General features: G+C 43.1%; 1 protein-coding gene and 1 long non-coding RNA gene across 2 annotated transcripts in view; both read left to right on the plus strand.

Annotated features, from left to right (window-relative positions):
* Positions 1 to 9,792, plus strand: part of LOC106804752 — a 10,247-nt gene extending 455 nt beyond the window's left edge. Inside the window, exons 2-3 of the long non-coding RNA XR_001393358.1 lie at positions 1,838 to 1,842; positions 9,761 to 9,792. This is a non-coding gene — a long non-coding RNA (uncharacterized LOC106804752). The remainder of the gene's footprint in view (positions 1 to 1,837; positions 1,843 to 9,760) is intronic.
* Positions 1 to 26,865, plus strand: part of LOC106804735 — a 124,694-nt gene that overhangs the window by 38,958 nt on the left and 58,871 nt on the right. The gene's annotated exons all lie outside the window — the stretch shown is intronic.

The raw sequence follows: 26,865 nt of genomic DNA on the forward strand, positions 1-26,865 counted from the left end.
GTTATTTTTAAGTTAAGGGAATTCATGCAGAAATTGGAAAACCTACAGGAGATAAAGGTACATATTAACGTGTATTTAACTCAGCTACAAAGTTTTCGGTGTCAAACTGAACCGAACGTGAAGATGTGGTGAGCACATTGTCGTGAAGAGCATCATTATGGATTTTGGGATATCCCAGGGGAGTCCCATGAGGGGAATCGGTAATCACTGTCTGTGGGGCTGTCTGGGGGTTTAACATGTTTTGCCAACAATACATTCAGCAGTTCGAGAAAGCTCCTGAAATTATTAACTGCTGACCAAACAAAATGCTGATATTGGGGATTTCAATTCAAATATCAATTCTTACAAACTGCTGATATAATTCGATATTAGGCATAAAATAAAAAAATGTCTGTTTACGGTTCCAAATCAATTTTTTTAAAGGGTAGGTCGATAGGTCGCTAATTTCTTTTTAAAGTCAAAAACACCAAAACTATCATTCAATGTGTTCATTTTCTACAACTTTAAACCCCGATACATATTTTGATGGAAAAATGATAGGAAAAATATTGTTTAGGAAGACTAATTTCTATTTCTCGACTTTATTTATGATCTTGGTCTAAAATAAATCAATTTAATATTCTTTTTACGACAATGCTAATAAATTTCAGTCGCCACTTTTTTGGAAGAACTGTGAACGAAGCTGTCCATTTCCCTGTGGATTTCTTGAATTCCCTTAATACCGCAGGCTTACCACCACACAAACTTACTATTAAACTTGGTTCCCCCATCATTGTCCTCAGATCTTTAGACCCACCCAACATCACCAGTGGAACACGTTGTCGAGTCACAGCCTGCCATGCCAACGTCATAGACGTCGTCATCCTACATGGACCAGCAACTGGCAAAACCCTATTCATACCACGCATACTACTCATCCCTTCAACATCAGATCTTCCATTTCAATTTAAAAGACTGCAATTCCCTATCCGCCTTTGCTATGCTATGACAATAAACAAAGCCCAACGACAGATTTCCACTACCATAGGCTTGCACCTGACCACACCTGTCTTCTCCCATGGCATGCTCTATGTTGCCCTCTCACAAGTAGGAAAACCCAGGGCGATGTACATTCACACACAGCACACAAAGACCAAAAACATACTTTACAAAGAAGCCCTTGATCCTTAGGTTAGCTACAACACTAATACACTCATTCATGAATTCCCACCGTCCGAAGGACGGTTACTTTGCTAGTAATATATATATATATATTATTATAAAATATTCATGTTGTGTTTTAATATATCGTTCAATATGTGTTGTGCTCAGTAAAGAGATGCTTAGCGACGCCATTAGTAAGCGATTCCCAGACGCAGAATTTTAGAGTGACGTTATTCTGATCGTTGACGATATGCCATCAGAAAGCATAACCAATAACTCTTCGTCTTGAGTATACACGGTAAACTTTAATAGAAAAAACAGAGACTCGGATTACAGATGTGAAACGTGTGAACATTACATTAATATCCTTAATTCAAACATAATTGCCAAGTTACATTGATGATCGTTATAGGCGGTGTATCATAATTTGGAAGCTTTTTACTATAGATGCATCACACGAAACGATATCACTGAGATGATAAGATGATAACAAACTCATCCCTTATGGCCTAGTCTGTTACTTATCTATTTACTTAGGGTTTAATGCCAATTTTACATGCCTCCAAACAACTGCCGGAATCTCTCGATCCACTGCATAAGTAAACATTGAAAGAAGAAAGAAAATACTATCATAATAAACACATTCTTACAAGGAGTGGTGTCACCGGCTATTCGTGCGTTGGTGTACAAGCAGGTCTGGTTCTGCTATCGATGTCCTATAACAACCAGTTACCTTTTACCTTACATATATGTTACACGTGTTTGCAATAAAATGTACATGTTCATGGCAATTTGTCGCCTAATCAGTTACGGCATAAATGTGAAGGCATTACGGTGCAAAATAAACCAGGTATTCGGGATAAATCCCACTGGCACGAACAAGTTCCATGGCTTACAAGTTACTCCTAGACACTTCGTTAATTCTACAGTGTGAGAAGTAAGATATGAGTGAAGACAAGTCACAATGGCGGTCAAACTTGAGACTGCATTTTATCTCTCTATACCAAAATATATCAACGGTATTTACTCATTCTGCGTTCGTCATACTTCTAAAACGATTCTAAAATCAGAATACAATGCTTACTTTTCAGCTGTCTCCGTTAAATGGAGAAATAACCACCTTCGAACATCTTTCTAAGTGTTATGCAATGATGAACCGTAATGTGGCGTCGCCTGGTGTCTGAGTTATTTACTATTCAGAATTGTATGCAAATGCTACCTGAAAACAATTGTAACGAGGCCGTATCGTCGTGCTCCATCACACTCCCCGTCTGTTATTTTTAATATCACTCTACATTTCATCTTTGCCCAATAAAAGGATAACTTCCTGAATTGGTCGAACATGGTTTTTTCGTACTCCGCCTTTGCATACTGTTACTTCCACTCTTCGTACTTTTCCATCCCTGCTGGGAGTTACTGCATCGATCCTCCCTACTGGCCTCTACATCATTCCTATGTGCAGCCTTATCACGTATAAGTACGAGATCTCCCTCTTTCACTCCTCTTTGGTCCTTCTGCCACTTGACGCGTGGTTGGAGAGTCGGCAGATACTCTCGCTTCCAATGCGACCAGAAGACGTCTGTGAGGTATTGCACTCTCCTTCACTGTTTGCCAAATATGTCTGCCTTTACAAAGGAACCGGGAGGTGCAGACAGAAACTTTGTCTTTTGGGTCAAGAGCATGGTAGGTGTGAGAACTTCTGGCATATCTGCGTCATCAGATATTGGAACCAATGGTCTTGCAGGAAGCTAGGAAGGTGAGAAGCACATCGTGGGTGAGATGCGTGGGGCCGAGGTTGGCGAACATAGCATCGAGAATCTTCCGTACAATACCGATCATACGCTCCCAGACTCCTCCCATATGAGATGCATGAGGTGGGTTGAAAGACCATTCACACCCCTTTTCCAGAAGATGATCCTTCACCTTCTCAACATCCAATTCCTTGGAGCCAGCAACAATGTTAGTTCCGCGATCAGAGAAGAATTTTCTAGTCGGTCCGCGAATGGCTAGAAATCTACGGACAGCGTTAATGAATGAGGAGGTATCCATGGATTCTACCAACTCGATGTGGACAGCACGAGTAGAAAAACATGTGAATAGAACTGCCCAACGTTTAGCTTGAGAGCTGTTTCCACGTGTGCGGCACTTTGTTACAAACCAGTGCCCGAATACATCTACACCGACGCAGGAGAAGGGCGGCTCTGGCATGAGGCGCTCAACAGGCAAATCTGCCATCTTTTGCTCTGCTTGCTTACCCCGTTGTTTGCGGCATGGAATACACTTCTGAATCACGCTTGACACCAGGCGCTTATATCCTAGGATCCAAAATCCATTATGTCTTATGGCGCCAGCTGTGAGCTGACGACCCTGATGTTGTACTTGTTCGTGGTAGTGTCTAACCAACAGTGTAGATATATGTGAGGTTCCACACAGCACAACCGGGTGACGCTCTTCGAAGTCTAGCTGCGCAAACTTCAATCTGCCTCCAACTCTCATAATCCCACATTCGTCCAGGTATGGGTTGAGGTTTAACAGACGACTGGCATTGTGTAAACTGTGCTTCTGCTGTAGAGCACATACCTCCTGGCTGAAGACTTCTTTCTGTACACTGCGGAGTATAGTCTTCTTCGCATTTTCTAAATCTTCGGGTTTGAGAGGACAAAGATGCCAGATACCGCGCGCTGTGCAGGTTTTGTTCTTTAAGCATCTTGCAATGCGGGTCAGGCGCGCGACAGCCTTTACAAGGACGTTCCATCTCGAAAAACGAGAAAATCTCGAATCTGTAAGGTGCACATCGGTGGCTACCATGGTATCAAATACCTTAACCTCAGGCCGAACTTCTGCATCATCGTCTGCGATGGAAAACGCGTTCTCTGCCTGCAAGATTCCCTCCAAACCTTCTGGTGATTTCGGGATGTCTGGTCCTTGTAACCATGTGGTTCCTGAAAGGTTTTCTGCAGCGACAGGTCTTGTTGGTGATGAGTGGGGATGTACGACCATTGGTTAGACGAGGTCGACCTCAATATACGTTGAACTCTGTTGGCGACGTAAGTGTAGAACCGTTTTGTGCGGTTATTCAGGTACCCCAAGACTACCTTGCTGTCTGAGTAGAATCTGACAGCATCGGGTGTGATGTCCAGGTGTTCTGATATCAGGTCGGCGATTTCGACCGCGAGTACGGCAGCGCACAGTTCAAGTCTTGGTATAGTGTGACCATGCTTTGGTGCGACCTTGCTCTTGCCAAGGAGAAATCCGAGCTTATGGTTGCCATCCACGTTTGTCGATTTGAGGTAGGCTACTACAGCAATGGCCTTCTCGGATGCGTCGGCGAACACATGAATTTCTTTCCTGGTGGCATCGCAGAGCGGTGTGTCTGTATAGGTTCGAGGAATGTGAAGATGCTCGAGTGATTTTAACGAATCTCTCCATTCCTCCCACTCCTTTTTGTGTTCGACTGGTAGTGGTTCATCCCAGTCAGACGTTTCCGTGATCAGATTCCTGAGTAGGAGTTTTCCCTGGACTGTAACAGGCGCGACAAATCCGAGGAGGTCGTATAAGCTATTGACTGTGGATAGGATTCCCCGTCGAGTGTAGACCTTCTCTTCGTCGGACACTTGGAATGTAAATGTGTTGGATTTCAGGTCCCAGGCTAAGCCCAAGCTCCGCTGTAATGGTAGTGCGTCGACGCCTAGGTCCAAGTCCTTGAGATCCTTGGCTAGGTCGTCCAACTTAAATGCTTTCATCACATCTAAGCTATTCGACGAGATCTTGTGAAGTCGCAGATTGCCTTCTTTACTCAACGCAGATTGTGTCCTTTTCACCAAGTCTATAGCTTGCTCGCTTGTTGGGAGTGACACGAGCCCGTCGTCGACGTAAAAGTTCCTTTCGACGAATTCCTTCATATCTGTCCCGAAAACTTCCTCTCCGGCTTGTGCGGCCTTCCTCAATCCATAGGTGGCAACGGCTGGAGATGGACTGTTGCCAAAGACGTGCACGCACATTCTGTACTCAACTAGACTCTTTCCTGGATCGTTATCCGCATACCACCAGAAGCGCAAGAAGTTCCTATGGTCCTTCCTGACCATGAAGCAGTGAAACATCTGTTGAATGTCAGCAGTCACGGCCACCGGTTCTTTGCGGAATCTAATCAAGACACCCAAGAGACTGTTGGCCATATCTGGACCGGTCAGCAATACGTTGTTGAGTGACACGCCCTCAAACTGTGAAGATGAGTCGAACACGCCTCTAACCTGGTCTGGTTTCTTGGGGTGATAAACACCGAAGAGAGGTAGGTACCAGCATTCCTCTCCGTCCGCTAAAGGTGGGGCGATCTCTGCATGACCACTGTCGATGATACGTTGCATGAAGGTCACAAAATGTTGTCTCTTCACAGGATCTTTCTTTAGGCTAGCATCCAGTGTTCTAGCTCGTCGTGCAGCTTGTTGCCTGTTGTTGGGAAGCCTACGTCTTGGTTCGCGAAAGGGTAGAGGCGCTACCCAATTCCCCTCAGAATCTCTGTAGAACTCCTTGTCCATCAGCTTAATGAATTCTCGGTCCTCAATACTGGATCCGACTTTGTCATCATCTCCTGTTCTGACGTAAACATCTTTACCAACATCATCGATGCACTGGCCATGAACAAACTTGCCAGTGTGCGCTCTGGCAGGATTGCTAGCAGGCGTATAGCCTTCGGACACGGTGATGTGTCTGTGACATGGGTCATACAGAGACGGTCGGCCATTCTCCAGGACTTGCGTGCGGAATGTGTTAACCTGATTCTTGTGATGGGCTTTTCCAATGCAGACTTCTCCTAGGATCACCCATCCAAGGTCCAGTCGCTGCGCCCAGGGCGCATTGTTGGGACCGTTCCGGGACTCCCTGACCTTGTGAACCTGGGGTACGTCTCTTCCCAAGAGTAGCAGGATGTCTACATCTGGATCTACCTCGGGTATCGCTTTCGAAAGTGTCTGCAAGTGCGGGTGATGAGCAGCCACGTGAGGGCTTGGTATCTCTCCTTTGCTTTCTGGAATCTCGTTGCATTCCAGAAGAGTTGGCAGTGGGATACTGATTGCGCCATTACGCGATTCTATGACCAGGTGATTTGCCCTGCGGCCTACAGCGTTGGATTTACCAGAGCAGGTGTTCAATGTATATGGCATTGCATCTCCCTTAATGCCAAGCTTCTCAAACAGTTGTGATTTCGCTAAGGACCGGTTGCTCTGATCATCCATGACAACGTATGTGCGAAGAACAAGGTCGGGTCGATCTTTGTGATACACTTTAGCTAGGCATATCTTAGCACAGGACTTTGCTCCGATCCGGGACCCACATACTTCAGTACACGAGGTGGTGACGGGGTCTTCCTTTGACTCCCCGCCGTGCACTTGGGCGACCTCTACTCTGTTGACCATGGGCGGTGTCGGCGGTCCTGGATGTAGTATGGCAAGGTGTCGATCGCTATCGCACCCTGTACATTTAACATGGGCTTTACAGCTTCTTGCCCTGTGTGATGTTGTGGCGACACATCTTAGACACAGTCCGGATTTCTTGATCAGATCCCGCCGTGTATCCAGATCTTTTCTCGGTAGCGAACGACAGTTAACTGCTGAATGCGAGCCCTTCTGGTGCAATGGACAGTTGCTGCTGCGGTCATGCAACAGATTACCTTGGTATACCTCAGTTTTGCTAACCGAAATAGCTTGTCTGTGGTATCTCTGGCTAGATGGTCTGTACGGTACCTGGGCCTCTGTAGGTTCTGTCAGGCGGACCGAGAAGCTAGGATCGCACCTCTCGGATGCAATGTCCCTCGCAAACTTCACGAAGAATGTAAATGGAGGAAAGCGTCCGTCATTGACCTGCTTGTAGCGATGGGCTCGAGACCTCCATTTGTCTTGCAGCTCCTCGGGTAGCTTGCTTGATAACGGGTTGATGCCCATAAATGTGTCCAGATACTCGAGCCCTGGTAGGCTTGCATCTTCTTTAGCATACTCGAGCATCAGGAGCGCATCACCAAAATCCCTTAATGCTCCGTGGTCAGCCCTCATAATCTTCTTGTGGTTTTTCACCCTGCTGAACAAAGCGATCGCGATTATTTCGGGTTGGCCAAAGTTTTCTTCGAGCCTTTTCTATGCTTCAGTGAGCACAGTGGCTGGACGGTTGATATGAACTGCACGGATCCTTTTCACCAGCTCTGCCGACTTGGTTCCACACCATTTGACCAACAGGTCGAGCTCTTCGTTCGGGCTGAGCTGGACATGGTCCACTACGTTTCGAAACGATAATTTCCAGGGGCGGAAATTCTCCGGCGCATCGTCAAACTTCACTAACCCGGCCGCGATGAGATCGCGTTTTGTAAAATGCTGGAGCCACCCTTGAACTGCCTGGTTGGGGACATTACCACCTATGTGAAGAGGTGCCGTGGCATTGTGTGGCCTATGAAGGTTTTCCTGACCAATGGTCGACCTTATCTCGGGAGAGTGACTGACGGCTTCACCACTCTCTGTCTCTGCATCCATTCCTGCTTCACCTTGGGTGGCATTACTGGAAAGGACGAAATTTTGCGCCATGGCTCTCTTTGATATTTGAGGGATTCCGGACAACACTGAATCAATATCTGGCTCTCCGTTTGTGCGTAACTGCCCTGATGCAATGCTTTCTAAGGTGGAAAGTTGTGCTGAGAGCTCGGTCCGCTTCCGGGAATTTGCAGCGGCTTCCACTTCTTCTTCCTCTTGTAACCTAGCTCTTTCTTTCTTGCGCTCTGCCTCAATCTCTACCTCTGCTAATCTTCGCGATGTTGAGGCTCTGATCTTCAGTCGTTCTTCTTCTAATTTTGCGGCTTCCTTCTCGATCGTAGCCCTCCTCATACTGTGGGCTATAGATTGCACAGCGTCCGTTCTTCCACTGCTACTTTCTGATCTTCTGGATGATGATCTATGTGATGAAGCAGGCAGGGTCTCTAGGATTTCTTTATACCTGGCATGGGCCTCTTGCAGGGTTTTGGAGACGAATTCATCTCGTGACCTTCCAATTGCTTTCGATCCCACACGATCTCTCAGAATGTCGGTTATGTTAACTCTGGTCTGCAGAGTGCTTAACTGTTCCTGTATATCCCTATACTTTGCAAACGCTACCCTAACATCATGCATGTTAGTCCGAATGATAGTTCTGTCATCATCACAATTATTCAATTTTACGATTGCGTCTCTAGTTTTTTCCCAAACACTATCTAATTTTGCCATAAGTTGTTCTTTATAGTTCGTATAAAGTTCTTGGGCCTTGGGTGTTGCTTTGGAGACTCTCTTTTGGGTAACTCGGGCTGTCGCCTCTGCATGGTCTATAGTCTCAGGGTCCATCCTTGGTGGTTCACTTAAGGTTTGAAGGGCTTCGTTGTCTGGCTGCTGGGGCTCTGGAGTGTCGCTGGTGGACAGGCTTAGGTCAGCTGCATCTGTAGACATCTTGGACACCGTGTAGACACGTCTGGGGCAGTGGTTCACTCCTTTTTACTATTCTGATCGTTGGGCCGTATCCCCATCAGAAAGATAACCACTAACTCGCTTGTCTTGAGTATACACGGTAAACTTTAATAGAAAAACAGAGACTCGGATTAAAGATGTGAAACGTGTGAACATTACATTAATTATCCTTAATTCAAACATAATTGCCAAGTTACATTGATGAACGTTATAGGCTGTGTATCAAATTTGGAAGCCTTTTACTATAGATGCATCACACGAAACAATCATCACTGAGATGAAGATGATAACAAACTCATCCCTTATGGCCTAGTCTGTTACTTAATCTATTTACTTAGAGTTTAATGCCAATTTTGCATGCCTCCAAACAACTACCGAATCTCTCGATCCACTGCATAAGTAAACTTAAAAGAAAGAAATACTATCATAATAAACACATTCTTACTAGGAGTGGGTGTCACCGGCTATTCGTGCGTTGGTGTACAAGCAGGTCTGGTTCTGCTACCGATGTCCCTAAAAAACCAGTTACCTTTACCTATTAGCATATATGTTACACGTGTTTGCAATAAAATGTACATGTTCATGGCAATTTGTCGCTAAGATAATGCCATAGTTACGGCATAAATGTTGAAGGCATTACGGTAGCAAAATAAACCAGGTATTCGGGATAAATCCCACTGGCACGAACAAGTTCCATGGCTTACATGTACTCCTGACACTTCGTTGAATTCTACAGTGTGAGAAGTAAGATATGAGTGAAGACCAATGGCGGTCAAACTTGAGACTGCATTTTATCTCTCTATACCAAAATGATATCAACAGTATTTACTCATTCTGGCGTTAGTCATACTTCACTAAAGATTCTAAATCAGAATACAATCGCTTACTTTTCAGCTGTCTCCGTTAAATGGAGAAATAACCTCCTTCGAACATCTTTCTTAGAAAATGCGTCTAGCGTGGTCAGATTGCAGCACTGAGAGAGCGTGTTGGTGATTAGCTCTGGTTCAACCAATCAAGTGTTGTTATGCAATGATGAACCGTAATGTGGCGTCGCCTGGTGTCTGCGTTATTTACTATTCAGAATTGTATGCAAATGCTAACTGAAAACAATTGTATCGAGGCCGTATCGTCGTGCTCCATCACAGTACATGATCATCTACATGTGTCATGTGATGTGGTGTATTATTTACAAATTGCATATCGTTTTAACTGGTATTTTTCACAGAACAAAGGGCAGCAGAGTTACACAGATCACCGAACCAATTAGTGTTTTTCCTAACTTTTAACTGTTAACTTCACAAGATTGTATCTTGTATTAGTTTACATTGATATTATGATTACATATAATTAAACAATCAATAAGTACAGTCTCTGTTCGTGTGCACAACAGTCAGTGAGTCACTGCATCTGTCATTGCCGTCCTAACGAATTTATTATTTGCAAACGTATATAACATGCAACACGTGATAAATCTAGTACCTATCATGCTCTGTAGAAAACTTGAAAAACGCTATATCTGGGAATATATCTAGAATATATTATGCAAATGATTCCCGTACCGGCTTGAATATAGACACCCCCATACTCGCTCTGAATATTGAGTTTATTGACGCACGATTAGTCAATATATTAGCAAATATATGCGCGCGGAAGTGATGATAAATTTTCTAAAATTCTGAGTTTACGCTCACATCGTCTTGAGCTATAGTCCCTCGTGTGAATATTCGATTTATTGACGCACGATTAGTCAATATATTAGCATATATGCGTACCGTAATCTCCCGTACCGGCTGATATATGAGACACCCCCGATGCCATTTCGAGTATTGACCGCTTCATTCGCCAGGGGCAGCACCATCGAAAACGCTTAACAAAGCCCGGGCTATACAGAAGTGTCCAGTCTGTGTATCCCGTTAGTCCTGTGGTATTAGACCAGCAAGTCAGGCTATGCAGTTGTATACCGCATCAGTCATCGGTTATCGTCTTAATCCGTCATCGTCGTGTGTTTCGTACACGTTATGGTGACGTAATAAAGGCTTCGAAGAGACAGATCTGGTTTGGTGCCTGCGATACATTACATTTCGTTGTCTCACATCCCTACAGGCTTGATTCTCGTAATACTCATTCGGTACGTATACGTAAAGTACTCGTACTATATATAAGCACTTTCGCTCGGTCCGCAGGAGGTAAGGAGCCGAAGGACTAATTACTAGAGCATTAAATACTCGTACTCCGTATGTTGACGCTAGCACTGAGCAAAAAGTAAACAAACATTTTGTTATTACAACGACAACATGTGGTTAACTGTTACACTTGGTCTACATTTGAAAAATAATGTACAACAAAACTGCAATATATCAGTAAGTAATATATATACGGTGAATTATATTAATGAGTAAAAGTGTGTTTGTTAGAGTTTTCTCATGGATATTACATCAGAAAACTTTTTGTTTCGTTTAGCTCAACGAGACTCGAGTACGAGTACGTATCAGCTCTACGGTAGCTGATAGCGGCCTTCGCTCCTTCCTCCTGCGAACAAGGACAAAGCGAAAGGGCTATATTGAACGAGTGCCGTGTAACGTAGCGTAATGTTAGTATTACGAGCGCTCAAGACCCTCTCATTGAGATGAAGATAACACATTTGCACTAAGAATTGTCAGTTTATACCTGGAATTATAGTGCTCTTATATTAAATGAGTAAATATGTGTTTTTCATGAAAGAATACATCAGCAAAACTTACTTAATCGTAGCGATCATATAACCAAAACAAACATATAAAATGGCGTTTGTTCTTGTTTTGAAGGTTATTTTGCTTTTAATCGAAAGCGCCAATCAAGAAGCGCGCTAATTCTTCGCTTTGTTTTTATAGCGTTGGGGGGGGGGAAATTCACGCGCGGCCGCGTGCTCGTGGTATGTGGGACTCGGCCGCATAACAGACAGGACACTATTAAATCCTCCATATGATCCTATACTTAAGGAAGTTTAATTTGAGGCACCTGAAAATAGGTATTGTCCGACCGTTTTCGGCCGAGTGGCAATATTAAAGTTAGGTAGCCATGTATCTTCAGCTGTGTGCACCATTAGAGGTTTATGAGCAATGTGTCCGGCGTTTTTAGAGAGAATATCTGCGAATTTACTAACGCGCAAACCATTGTGTGCTGAAAAAACCAGAGCAGAATTCGTTTAAATTACCAGTAACCCTCCCGACCCATCCTCATGTGGTATGTCATCTTGCCATACACGATCAGCCAGCCTAAATAATCACTCCACAACAAGTTGCGTCCGCTATTTAGTGATGAGCTGCGGCGCCTCCGATTGGCGGGCGATGACAACGTCATCATCCTCCTGACCTAACAGGGTAATGAACCGGTAGTCTGGTGGATTTATTATAGTGGTCACGTGTCAATTAAGGATATGGAACGAATCATTAAATAAACAAAAGCCGACAGTTGTACAGACGTCTGGTCACTTATGACCCAAAGAGCTCTAACAGAGATGAAAAAAATTTATTGAAATCGATCGTCAAATTATGAAAGACGTCCGTGCAGAGAAGCCTTTTCCCGCGACATTTGCACTGCGCCAGATTCTGTTGATGCAGCTGTCCCCCCCGGGGCCCCAGGCCCCAGGAGGCTTATGTTTTCGGCACCGCTGTGTTACGTAGTTTTGTTTTGTTTGTTAGTTTGGTTGTGTTGTGTGTTGTTCCTGGTCAAAGGATCATGCTCCAAAAAGTTTACGGACGGATTTTATGAAATTCTTTTTGTGGGCACGAGTTCTCTTGGGCCAAGAAACCAATCGATTAGAATTGTTGGTGGTGGATCCGGAACCAGATCTCGATCCAGGATTTTTTTTTTTTTCTTTTTTATGGTAAAAGGACTGCCGGACGCCATTAAATTTATAAAAATAACCAACAACAAACAAAAAAACAGGCACAATCCTGGATCTTACTTTTCTAATTTCTTGAAAATTCATCAAAGTCATATCGGTGTACCACAGGATGGGGGGACTTGTCTACGTTGTGGCGAGGTCTGCTTATCTCCCAATTGCTGCTTTGTGTTTTTATATATTAACCAGTAGTCAAGGGTACGGGCAGCCTCCGAAGGTCTATCTCTGAAGCTGTCGATTGGCTTCACCCTTGAAAACAGATGGAACGGTCCCATGTCGGTCGTAAGCGTCCGGTTACATATGGTGAGTAATGTTTGACTTCATCTATCGTTCGTGCAAGACATTTCCTGTGGCAAGAATGCAGTGCGCTCTCGTGAAATCATGCCGTTGGCTTACTATGTATACTTTAATTATTATTAATCTTCTATGAGTACGTCTCTGATATAGTCCAACAGCATGTGATGCTTATTTTTAAACAAAGATCACTCATCCAGATCCAAGAGAATGGCCACAGATTTTTCCTAACGGGGCGAATTGCTGAATCAGTCCCTGGTTTAGAATACTTTATCGGCGGTCACACAAGAACTGGTTGAGCTGGATTTATACTCAGCCGAGTTATCGTTATCTTATATACTATAAATGGTTGTTCAGCCGAATTAAGTTGTTCGCATGCAGTAACTAGTGCAATTACGTAGGCCTAGCGAAAACTTAAAGAGTATATTTTCAAGATACGCACGTCTGGGTGACGGGAGAAATTTAAAAAAAGTTAAAAAGTTAAAATTAAAAAAAAATTCTATTACCGTCATCATGGCGGTCGTACAGCCTAACCATCTTCCAACGTGTTAATGATGATCTGCAAACCATACCGCCCAGTTGGCCCGATGGATACAAGACGCTCACAACACCATTGATTCGGTTCGGAATCCCACCTCGAGGAAATCTGTTTTTTAACTTTCTGGACTGCTTTAGTATGTAGTTTTCCCACTTCACCGTTAATCTTAAACAAATTAAAATTTTTTAACTACATTTGAACGTTTAGTAAATAATCTAGTAAACTACTGGTAGATAGTAATAATAGCGCAAACTGAACGGGAACCACTTCACGGAAGCCTATTTAGGTTACAGATCAAAATATTATTAATTTTTATATAATTTTATTTTGTTATTTTATTTTTATTTTTTATTTTAATGTTTTTTATCTTTGTGATGTCCTTAATTTATTTTTTATTGTTTGTTTGGGAGGGATGGCAATGGGAAGATGAGCATGCGTGGCAATGACAGGGATGGGATGGCATGGCAAATGGCATGGCATGGATAGCATGGGATGGGAAATGCGTGTGATAGAATGAGAATTGGGAGGGATGGCATGGATGGCTCGGATGTCATTGGAAATGGCATGGGAATGCGATCGAGATGGATGGGATAGGAGAATATGGGGATGGGATGCGGGCGATGTCAGGGAATGGGATGGCAATGGAATGCGATGGAGTGGATGGATGCATGGATCAGATAGATAGTTAACGATTTTGTGGGTATTTTCTTTCATACCAAGCGGTCTCACCACAGATAACGCCCTGATTCCCCGGCAACGTCCGGTATCCCCGCTAGCTTTTTCAATGTTTACATGGCTTTTATCTTTGATTTCTATTTATTGTTTACTGTTTTACATGGGAAATACGTGGATGGGATGGGATGGGATGCATGGCATAGGCAATGTATGGGCTGCATTGGCATGGGCATGGGCATGGCATGGCAATGGCAGGCATGGGATGGCTCGGTGCGATGGGATGGATGGGATGGAGATTGGGAGATGGGATGGGATTGGGATGGGAAATTGGGATGGGATGGGATGGGATGGATTGGGAATGGGATGCGGATGGATGGGATTGGGATGGATAGGATGGGATAGGAATGGGATGGGATGGATGGGATGGGATGGGATGGGATCGGGGAGCGCGAATGGGATGCGGTGCATGGGATTGGGATGCGGTGCAATGGGAGGATGGGCAATGGCCATGGCACTGGCATGGCAGTGGCATGGCATGGCTAGGCATGGCATGCAAATGCGATGAGAGGAATGGGATGGGATGGATGGGATGGGCATATGAAATGGGATTGGGATGGGTGGGAATGGGATGGGGATGATGGGATGGGATCGGGATGGGAATGGGATGGGATGGCATGGAATAAGATGGGTGGCATGGGATGGCAATGGGAATGGGATGGATGATTGGATGCATGGATGATGCATGGATCGATAGATAGTTAAATTTTTTGGGGGTATTTTCCCTTTCAAACCAACGCGGTCACACTGATGTTAAAGGCCAGCTGATTTCCGGGATATCCACTTCACGGGTCCCCGCTAATTTATATATATCATATATTATATAATATATATATATAATAGTATAGTATATATTATTGTTCTCTAAATACTTTTAATTGACTTGTCATAAACTGTAATTTTTCACGTGAATGGATTGCTGCGTTCACCCGCGCAATTTCTGTCCCATGTCATGGTGCACTGTCCAGTTTGATGTTATCGTCTCTTTGGAAATGAGTAGATGGCACGTAGGGGGGGGGGGGGCCGAGTAGTATGTAGTGAGTGTATTGCAGCGGCTAATCAAATAATATAAAAAGTCGCAACATTTTTCACACGAGCGCATTGGAATCAAACGGATTAATTTGTGCCCATTATAGTGTCAATAAGATTAGAGAAGCAGCGCACACGAGTATCGCATTTAATTGTCTTTCTAACGCAGGTTCCTTGTACAGATTATACAGAGCACGCTCTAACGTGCTGTGATGTGCCTCGTGTTTTTACTAGGTATTTTATGCAAGCAATGTGCGTGTGTGTTCGCGTGCATGCGTATGTGAACAAGCAGCCTGTTCTGCTAGCATCTATGACAAATACGACATATACGCATATACGCTCTCCTATGACACTATTTGGATTCTTCCTATGACAAATATTGTTGTGTTTTGTGCGCATCATAGGAGTTTAGAAGCGCTATTATGAACGCAAGCCGAGTGAATTTCAGCTGTCAAGCAGAACGAGAGTTGACTCGCCAAATATTGTCATTTGGAACCAATCTTTTCTATGACAAATAGTGTTCATAGGAGAGCGTATATGCGTATGTCGTATTTGTCATAGATGCAATCAGAAACATGTTAAAACAAGAGAGGGAGAGAGAGAAAAAGAGTGCGCGAGCGTGCGTGCGTGCGTGCGTGCGTGCGTGCGTGTGTGTGTGCGAGTGCGTGGCAATACATGTATGCACATGCGTGTGCGCGCGCGTGGGCGTGACAGCGCGTATACAGAATGGGGCAGGTCGGTCACATTCATGCTCCATCTACAGAATAAATAATATTAATATTAAAGGAAAATAAATATTAATTTAAACTGCAGCATTGAGACACAAAATTCACAGACAGTACATTACGGACAAGTACATTCCGCGTATAACAACGCAGCGCAGGGCAATAGTAACACCTACGGTACCATTTTAGCACGCTTGAAGCGCGTCTACCCCACCTCAAGTAGGACTACCTTGTCCGGACTACTGCGTATTTAATCCGGGATAGGCCTACACGCAGTGAAAATTTAATCTGGGTGGTTTGGACCACGCAGTAACATGTAGGATCATTGCGGACTATAAGTTGCACGTAATCTGTAGCTGGGCTTTGTGTGTTGTTTGACATAAAAAGGCTATAAATACAGTGGAATAATATATCTGAATTGCTCACACGTTCTTTTTAAGAAGCGGGACAATGTGGATGACATGTGCGCGGAAAGGCAATAACAAAAATGAGCTCTATCGAGATTACACGATGAGCAACTGTTTGCTAGAGTGTCGAACTAAACACGTGGTAAACGTGGTGCAACTGCAGACTGCCATACATGAAAGCATCCAGTTAGTCCCAAGGTAAACAACGTAATGATCTAACGCATAATGAATGCATTAATGCATATATAACACGCATGCTACGCTTGTGCATGATGCCTGCTGCTGCTGCTGCTGCACTGCTGAGCTGCTGCATTATGATGCTGCCTGCTGCTGCTGCCTGCTGTGATGATGATGAATGATGATAATACAGTATAATGATAATAATAAATAATAAATATTAATAAACAATAACAACGCACATATTTATCTATGTAATTATAATATAGTAGAATATAAATATAATATTTATTTCTATACGTAGTCCAACAGGTAGATGTTTTTCAGTTTACTGCGTCATTTGTTTACAGGAAATACTCCCTATTGTACTCTCGCCCAGTATGAATTGCGCACAGAGGATGTGCTAGGTAATATTATTAATAGTTTTGCAAATATTATGCAATCTGCTCTCACGTAACATCTCATGATCATGCTCGTGCCCGTTTAATTGATATTGCTATTTTTTGATGGACTCTTGACTGTCTTCCCTCTTCTATTTTCGGTGTTTGTACGATTGTGTGTGGTGTGAGTCTGTGGTGTGGTTGGTGTGTGTGTGTGTGTGTGTGTGTGTGTGTGTGTGTGTGTGTGGTGTGTGCATGTGTGTGTGTGTGTGTGTGTGCGTGTGTGTGTGTGTGCGTTATGTATGTGTTGTGTGTGTGCGTATGTATGTGTGTGTGTGCGCGCGTGTGTGTATGTGTGTGTGCGCACGCGCATGCGTGTAGGTGGAGTGGTACGACCGTGGGAAGAGGTTTGTTGACCCTAACTCGGCGTCGTTGCTGTGGTTATTGTTGCCATGACGATTCCCTCATCTGTACACGTGAATTCACCTCGGTCCCGGCGAGCGTGACATTGTGTGGAGAGAATGACAGCATTTTAGGGCAGTGTAAGTGTCACTGCAACATAACTGTAGGAAGAAAATAGTTGTTTTTTGAGTGTGTTCAGCGCTTGCGTACTATTGTCGCTTGCTTTCCTTCACGCGTGCATTTGCTATAGCGCTCATGCGCGCGCGCACACACGCACACACACACACACACACACACACACACACATACACACACACACACACACACACACACACACACACAACACACAACACACACAACATAACAACACCACGCTAAGGGCAAGACAATTAAGACTGAATCAATATGGTATGAGTCGTCTACAGACCACAAAGTCAAAAAAAGGATTACTTCCTTAAACATTTCGAAACTAAGATCGAGCATGCCACAATTGTAAATAAATAGCTTATGATAGTGGGAGATTACAATATAAACCTATTGAACCCAAGTAGCTATGATTACAAGAATTACATAGACTCGATAAGAAAATATTGTAGTTGTCGTAGTGTGGGTCCTGCCCTTGGATCAAATTTCCATGACAAGCAAAAAAGAAGTAGTTAGGGTATGGTGTGTCCAAAAGTTAGGGTGGTCAGCCCGTTTATTACTCCAAACAAAATTAATAGCAGGAAGAAACATATACGGAAAAGCCCCTGCAATGTAGCACAAGAAAACTAATAAATACATGATATATATACAGCAATCTCGTTTTTACATAAAATCTGCATCAATAAGATAGCTACACAATCCAACATAGCTTCAAAACAAATTACTTCATTGTACAATTGATACCCGAATCCCTTGACACCCGGACAGGCCTCCTCTCGAATAGCACACTGTACACTGGTATCTACGATAAATCTGTTATACATTCTCACCACTCAAAATAATAAAACTCTCCGGTTGTAAATTAAACTAAACCTATATTAATACGGCATACACGTATTGGCACAAATTCGTTGATATACACGTCAAAGTACTCGCCCACGTGACTATAGACCGGAAACCCAGGGGGGCCAGCCTAGCTGAACATGCGTCTAAACAGAGGAATTGCTCCGACCTGTGATTGGAGGATAAAAATAGACCCCGCCCACTCCCGCCGCATACGCTATGCTATGACCGGTAGGAACGTGTACTAACTGTTATATCGAGCGAACGATTTGAGTTACATTTCTATAAATTCTAGCTTTTATAGACACATGTTTCTTTTGCACGCCTTAATCTCTGTAAATTTGGAGTCTATAGAAGCGCGATTAGTCTAATTAATTAGCAAAATTGGAAAAGTGGGCGGGGTCTATTTTTATCCTCCAATCACAGGTCGGAGCAATTCCTCTGTTTAGACGCATGTCTAGCTGGAAAGGAAACCATTTTTCATGTATATAGCAATGATTCCTGTACATACCCATGTAAGGATATGGACGTCTGCCGGGCACCCAGTGGTGGGTGTGGTCAGTGAGGTCATTTGAAAGGCACCCCGAAATTGAGCTAGATTTGCTGGAGAGGAAACTCTATGAAACCTATTGGAAAATGTTCGGCACGGTCACGGTCCCAGGTATCATGAATGGACACTCCCAGCATTTTTCAGTGGTGGGGCGTATCAGCCAGACTTACATAACCGGGACCCCAAAATTGAGCTAGACTAGCTGGAAAGGAAACCTTCTGGAACCCATTGGAAAATGTTTGGCATAGTCCCATGTATTATGGATGGCCACTGCCAGAATATTTCAGTGGTGTATGTATACGCCAGACGCCCCCAAATGCCCCACCCCTAAAATTTAGCTAGATTGGCTTAAAAGAAACCCTTCTGAAACCCGTTGGAAAATGTTCGGCATAGTCCCAGGTATCATGAATGGCCGCTGCCAGAATTTTTTACTGGTGGGTTGTGCCCACCAGACGCCCCCAAATATGCCCCCACCCGGGCCCCCATTATTTAGCTAGATTAGCTGGAGAGGAAACCACTGATCCATCGACCAGGTTTGCTTATAAACTTTGTTTTCATGTTGTTGATTTGCAGATAGCTGGAATCTTCCAACAAATCTCCAGTGTACAAAACATTCGATTTGATGAAACAGCATTTTCTCCTAATATATAGCACTTCTTTTCGACCACTTCATTTCTCATATATTATATATAGTGTCTTCAAAATCATGCGGACAAGAGAAATCACCTGAACAGTTTCTCTCATACGGCAAATAAATCACAATTAAAATCAGGTATTTTATCGCTATAAAAGAAAACATAATTTGGCATACATTTACAATTCCAAATCACATCAATGCCTCCAAATTTAGCAATCCGGTAATTAAACATAACTTTCTATTCTTTATTTACATTCAGTACGCAAATAGCTACAAATCTATTTTAATATTTAACTATCAAATTTAGTTCAAATGTCAACCATATTCAAACCAGTATGTTTAATGGCATTTATCATATTTGATTTCTTAACTTTAATACTTGCAGACCCCCAAAGAAAGTGAACAAATATGAATACAGACATGTCAATATTTGAACTGTATATAGAAAAACTTTGGATCGTAATAGCCTATAAAAATTGTTGTGTCCTACAAGAATTCCCCGTCTTCCACCTCCAAATCAGAGTCTTCATCACTACATGCTTCACCATCTGAATCGCTCAGTACTTCCAACTCAGAATATGTTCTGTCACCTTCAACCTGCATGTCTTCTGAATTATAATTGACATTTAAAAAACGTAATAAAAGTGTTGTGTTTTTGGCACACAGCTTAATGATATCCGGTTGGTATTGCTAACACGCGCGTGACGTCACAAGACATAGATATTCGCGGATTCTCCATACCTGCAGGCGTGAGTTCACTTAGCACTATTATTTTATAGTGTAACGGATTCCTATTCCTCCACCTAACGGGCTACTTGACTACTACCATTGGCCGTGGTATAGGTCCGGTTGCCGTTGTCGCCGCGCACCCTGACAGGGCCGTTACTCCCCGTCCTTTACGATTCGATCACAAGGATCGCGACAAGGCAGAGGCAGCCAAACACCCGAGCACCGAGAAAAGGGGGGGGGGTTGGTTCCGGTCATCCAGTGAGAGATACGGAGGGGGGATGCCGGTCACGAAGTGAGAAGTGAGAAGTAGGAAGTAATAAGTGGGAAGTAATAAGTATTTATTCGGTAACGCGTGCTAAACAAGCAGTTAACACATTAACCAATTACACAGCAACAGCAGCACGTTTGCTCCTTGCATCATCGCGCGCAATTCGACGCGTAAGACAATCACGCCACCATAACACGCGAACTAATAATCACTACGTGCGATTTAAACACCAGAGCCTATACATCACAAATACGTTCGGATAACAGATTACTTCGCTATACCGTAGACTGTCTAATGAGCATCGTCCTCGCGGTGGCGACCTCTGGTGTACAAAATATGCGAAAGCTCGGTTCGCTGGGCGAATGCAAATTGTTGAGAAAAACCTGCGATTGTCAGCGTTAGCTTCTGTAGTCTGTAGTAACGTGAGTGTAAGCACACCCACCGCACACGCCAGCTATATTATTACACCATCAGCTAATGAATATTGAGTTTATTGACGCACGATTAGTCAATATATTAGCAAATATATGCGTACCGTAATCTCCCGTACCGGCTTGAATATAGACACCCCCGATGCCATTTCGAGTATTGACCGCTTCATTCGCCAGGGGCAGCACCATCGAAACGCTTAACAAGCCGGGTATACAAAGTGTCCAGTCTGTGTATCCGTTAGTCTGTGGTATTAACAGGCATCAGGCTATGCAGTGTATACGCAATCATCATCGTTATCGTCATCGTCATCGTCGGTGTTTCGTACACGTTAGTGGTGACGTAATAAAGCTTCGAAGAGACAGATTCTGTTGGTGACGCATACATCCTCATTTCGTTGTCTACATCCTACAGGGCTTGATCTCGTAATACTACATACGTACGTATACGTACTCGTACTATAGTATAGCACTTCGCTCTGTCGCAGGAGGAAGGAGCGAAGGACTATATTACTAGAGCTATACGTACTCGTACTCGTTGACGCTAGACTGAGCAAAAAGTAAACAAACATTTGTTATTAAACGACACATGTGTTACTGTTAGCACTTGTCTACATTTGAAAATACATGTACACAAAAAACTGCAATTATATAGTAAGTATATATATAGTAAATTTTATATTAATGAGTAAAATGTGTGTTTTAAGTTTTTCATGGAATATACATCAGAAAACTTTTTGTTCAGTTTAGCGTCAACGAGACTCGAGTACGAGTACGTATAGCTCTAGTACTATAGCCCTTCGCTCCTTCCTCCTGCGAAAGCAAAGCGAAGGGCTATATTGAACGAGTGCGTGTATACGTACGTATGTAGTATTACGAGAGCTCAGACCCTCTCATTGAGATGAAAATAACACATTTGCACTAAGAATTGCAGTTATAGTGATATTATATGTTATATTAATGAGTAAAATATGTGTTTTTCATGAAAAATACATCAGAAAACTTACTTATCTAGCGATCATAAACCAAAACAAACATATACAAATGGCGTTTGTTCTCTTGTTTTGAAGGTTTTTTGCTTTTAAATCGAAGCAGCCAATCAGAAGGCGCTAAATTCTTCGCTATGTTATACCGTTTGGGGGGGGGGAAATTCACGCGCGGGCCGTGCGTCGTGTATGTGGGACTGGCGCATAACAGAACAGACCACTATTAAATCCTCCATAGGATCCTATACTTAAGAATTAAATTTGAGGAGCTGAAAAATAGTATTTCGACCGTTTTCGGCCGAGTGGCAATATTAAAGTTAGGTAGCCATGTACTTCAGCTGTGCACCATTAGAGTTATGACATATGTTGTCCGGCGTTTTAAGAAAATATCGCGAATTTACTAACCGACACCACATTTGTGCCTGAAAAACAGACAGAATTCGTTTTAAATTACCAGTAACCATCCACCCATCTCCATGTGTATGTCATTGCCATACACGATAGCCAGCCTAAATAATGCAACCACAAAACATTGCGTCGCCTTTAGTGCATGAGCTGCCGGCCCTCCGATTGGTCGGGCGATGACACGTCACATCCTCTGACCTAACAGGGTAATGAACCGGTAGTGATTTAATAGTGGTCACGTGTCATAAGGCATATGGACGAATCATTAATAAACAAACCGACAGTGACAGACGTCTGGTCATATGACCCCAAAGAGCTCTAAAAGAGATCGAAAAAATTATTGAACGATCGTCAAATTCATGGAAAAGACGTCCGTGCAGAGAAGCGTTTGTTCCCGCGACATTTGCACTGCGCCAGATCTTGTTGATGCAGCTTGTTACCCCCGCCAAGGAGGTTATGTTTTCGCCCCTGTTACGTAGTTTGTTTGTTTGTTAGTTGGTTGGTTGGTTTGTCTGTCAAAAGGATATCTCAAAAAGTTACGGACGGATTTTTATGAATTTTTTTGGACGAGTTCGTCTTGGGCCAAGAACCAATCGATTAGATTTTGGTGGTGATCCGGAACAGATCTGGATCCAGGATTTTTTTTTTTTTTTTATGGAAAAGACTTCGGACGCATTTAAAATTTATAAAAATACAAACAAACAAAAAAACACAATCCTGGATCTTTTTTTCTAATTTCTGAAAATTTCATCAAACTCTATATTGGGTGTACCACCAAGATGGGGGGACTGTTACGTTGTGGCGGAGGTTTGCTATCTCCCAATTGCTCTTGCTGTTTTATATTAACCAGTACGCACGGGGTACGGGCACCTCCGAAGGTCTATCTCTGAAGCTGTCGATTGGCTCACTTGAAAACACGATGAACGGTCATGTCGTCGTAGCGTCCGGATACATGGTGAGTATGTTTGACTTCATCTATCGTTCGTGCAAGACATTTTCCTGTGGCATGATGCAGTGCGTTCGTGAATCAATGCCGTTGCTTACTATGTATACTTAATTATTATATGCTTCTATGAGTATCGTCTCTGATATATCCAACAGCATGTGATGCGTTTTTTTAAACAAAAGATACTCATCCACGATCCAAGAGAATGGCCAGATTTTTCCAACGGGGGAATTGTGATCAGCCCTGGTTACGAATACTTTATCGGCGTCACACAAGAACTGGTGAGCTGGATTTATACTCAGCCGAGTTATAGTTATCTTATATATATAAAGTTGTTCAGCCGAATTAGTCTGTTCGCGCGTAACTAGTGAATTACGTAGCCTAGCGGAAAACTAAAGATATATTCAGAATAACCACGTCTGGGTGACTGGGAGAAATTTAAAAAAGTTAAAAAGTTAAAAATTAAAAAAAATTCTATTCGTCAATAGATGGCGGTGCGTACAGCCTAACATCTCCAACGTGTTAATCATGATCTGCAACCATACCGCCCCAGTGGCCGAATGGATAAAGCATCGGACTCCAAAACCATTGATTCTGGGTTCGAATCCCACCTCGGGAAATTCTGTTTCTTTACTTTTGGACTGTTTAGTATGTACTTTTTCCACTTCACCGTTAATTTAAAAATTTAAAATTTTTTACTACATTTGAACGTTTAGTAAAAATCCAGAATAAACTATGGTAGATGATAATAATAGCGCAAACTGACGGGAACACTTCACGGAAGCCTATGTAGGTTACAGATCAAATATTATTATATTTTAGATCCTTTTCACCAGCTCTGCCGACTTGGCTCCACACCATTTGACCAACAGGTCGAGCTCTTCGTTTGGGCTGAGATGGACATGGTCCACTACGTTTCGAAACAATAATTTCCAGGGGCGGAAATTCTCTGGCGCATCGTCAAACTTCACTAACCCGGCCGCGATGAGATCGCGTTTTGTAAAATGATGGAGCCACCCTTGAACTGCCTGGTCAGGGACATTACTACCTATATGAGGTGCCGTGGCATTGTGTGGCCTATGAAGGTTTTCCTGACCCATGTTCGACCTTATCTCGGGAGAGTGACTGACGGCTTCACCGCTCTCCGTCTCTGCATCCATTTCTGCTTCACCTTGGGTGGCATTACTGGAAAGGACGAAATTTTGCACCATGGTTCTCTTTGATATTTGAGGGATACCGGATAACACCGAATCAATATCTGGCTCTCCGTTTGTGCGTAACTGCCCTGATGTGATGCTTTCTAAGGTGGAAAGTTGTGCTGTGAGCTCGGTCTGCTTCCGGGCATTTGCAGCAGCTTCCACTTCTTCTTCCTCTTGTAACCTGGCTCTTTCTTTCTTGCGCTCTGCCTCAATCTCTACCTCTGCTAGTCTTCGCGATGTTGAGTCTCTGATCTTCAGTCGTTCTTCTTCTAATTTCGGGGCTTCCTTCTCGATCGTAGCCCTCCTCATACTGTGGGCTATAGACTGCACAGCGTCCGTTCTTCCACTGCTACTCTCTGATCTTCTGGATGATGATCTATGTGATGAAGCAGGCAGGGTCTCTAGGATCTCTTTATACCTGGCGTGGGCCTCTTGCAGGGTTTTGGAGACAAATTCATCGCGTAACCTTCCAATTGCTTTCGATGCCTCGCGATCTTTCAGACTGTCGGTTGTGTTAACTCTGGTCTGCAGAGTGCTTAACTGTTCCTGTAAATCCCTATACTTTGCAAACACTACCCTAGTATCATGCATGTTAGCCCGAATGATAGTTCTGTCATCATCGCAATTATTCAATTTTACGATTGCGTCTCTAGTTTTTTCCCAAACACTATCTAATTTTTTGCCATAAGTTGTTCTTTAGAGTTCGTATAAAGTTCTTGGGCCTTGGGTGTTGCTTTGGAGACTCTCTTTTGGGTAACTCGGGCTGTCGCCTCTGCATGGTCTATGGTCTCAGGGTCCATCTTTGGTGGTTCACTTAGGGTTTGAAGGGCTTCGTTGTCTGGCTGCTGGGGCTCTGGAGTGTCGCTGGTGGACAGGCTTAGGTCAGCTGCATCTGTAGACATCTTAGACACCGTGTAGACACGTCTGGAGCAGTGGTTCACTCTTTTTTACTATTCTGATCGTTGACGATATGCCATCAGAAAGCATAACCAATAACTCTTCGTTTTGAGTATACACGGTAAACTTTAATAGAAAAAACAGAGACTCGGATTACAGATGTGAAACGTGTGAACATTACATTAATATCCTTAATTCAAACATAATTGCCAAGTTACATTGATGAACGTTATAGGCTGTGTATTATAATTTGGAAGCCTATTACTATAGATGCATCACACGAAACGATATCACTAAGATGATAAGATGATAACAAACTCATCCCTTATGGCCTAGTCTGTTACTTATTTATTTACTTAGGGTTTAATGCCAATTTTACATGCCTCCAAACAACTGCCGGAATCTCTCGATCCACTGCATAAGTAAACATTGAAAGAAGAAAGAAAATACTATCATAATAAACACATTCTTACAAGGAGTGGTGTCACCGGCTATTCGTGCGTTGGTGTACAAGCAGGTCTGATTCTGCTACCGATGTCCTAAAACAACCAGTTACCTTTTACCTTACATATATGTTACACGTGTTTGCAATAAAATGTACATGTGCATGGCAATTTGTCGCCTAAGAAATCCCATCAGTTACGGCATAAATGTTAAGGCATTACGGTGCAAAATAAACCAGGTATTCGGGATAAATCCCACTGGCACGAACAAGTTCCATGGCTTACAAGTTACTCATAGACACTTCGTTAATTCTACAGTGTGAGAAGTAAGATATGAGTGAAGACAATGGCGGTCAAACTTGAGACTGCATTTTATCTCTCTATACCAAAATATATCAACAGTATTTACTCATTCTGCGTTCGTCATACTTCTAAAACGATTCTAAAATCAGAATACAATGCTTACTTTTCAGCTGTCTCCGTTAAATGGAGAAATAACCTCCTTCGAACATCTTTCTTAGAAAATGCGTCTATCGTGGTCAGATTGCAGCACTGAGAGAGCTAGACCGAATAATTCTGTCCCATATAACATTTTTTATAATTTTGGTGATGGTTATTGGGACAGAACGGGGTTCATTGAAATTTCGTGAGATCGCATGCAAAATGCATGCGCTGCGAATGCGGCCCGTACGTCGCTATTGGCGCGAAAAAAAACCTACCGTTCCCTTCTACATGGCTTTACCTTGCTACTGATATGTGTATACATTCACTTCAATCGTTATTCACTTCTTAAAAGATTGTTTTTTTAGAAACCCCACTTCATTTAACTTTAGTAAATTACGTTCGCCATTTACAAACAATCAGACCAATCAGAGCGAGTCTATCATCCCTCCTGCAGCGCCACAGATACAAGCGAGAACCATGGGCTATTGTAAGCCTCTGATTGGTCTGATTGTTTGTAAATGGCGAACGTAATTTACTAAAGTTAAATGAAGTGGGGTTTCTGAAAAACAATCTTTTAAAAAGTGAATAACGATTGAAGTGAATGTATACACATATCAGTAGCAAGGTAAAGCCATGTAGAAGGGAATGGTAGGTTTTTTCCCGAGCCAATAGCGGCGTACGGGCCGCATTCGCAGCGCATGCATTTTGCATGCGATCTCACGAAATTTCAATGAACCCCGTTCTGTCCCAATAACCATCACCAA

The sequence above is a fragment of the Priapulus caudatus genome, unplaced genomic scaffold (genome assembly GCF_000485595.1).
Source record: "Priapulus caudatus unplaced genomic scaffold, Priapulus_caudatus-5.0.1 Scaffold85, whole genome shotgun sequence".
NCBI lineage: Eukaryota > Metazoa > Priapulida > Priapulimorpha > Priapulimorphida > Priapulidae > Priapulus > Priapulus caudatus.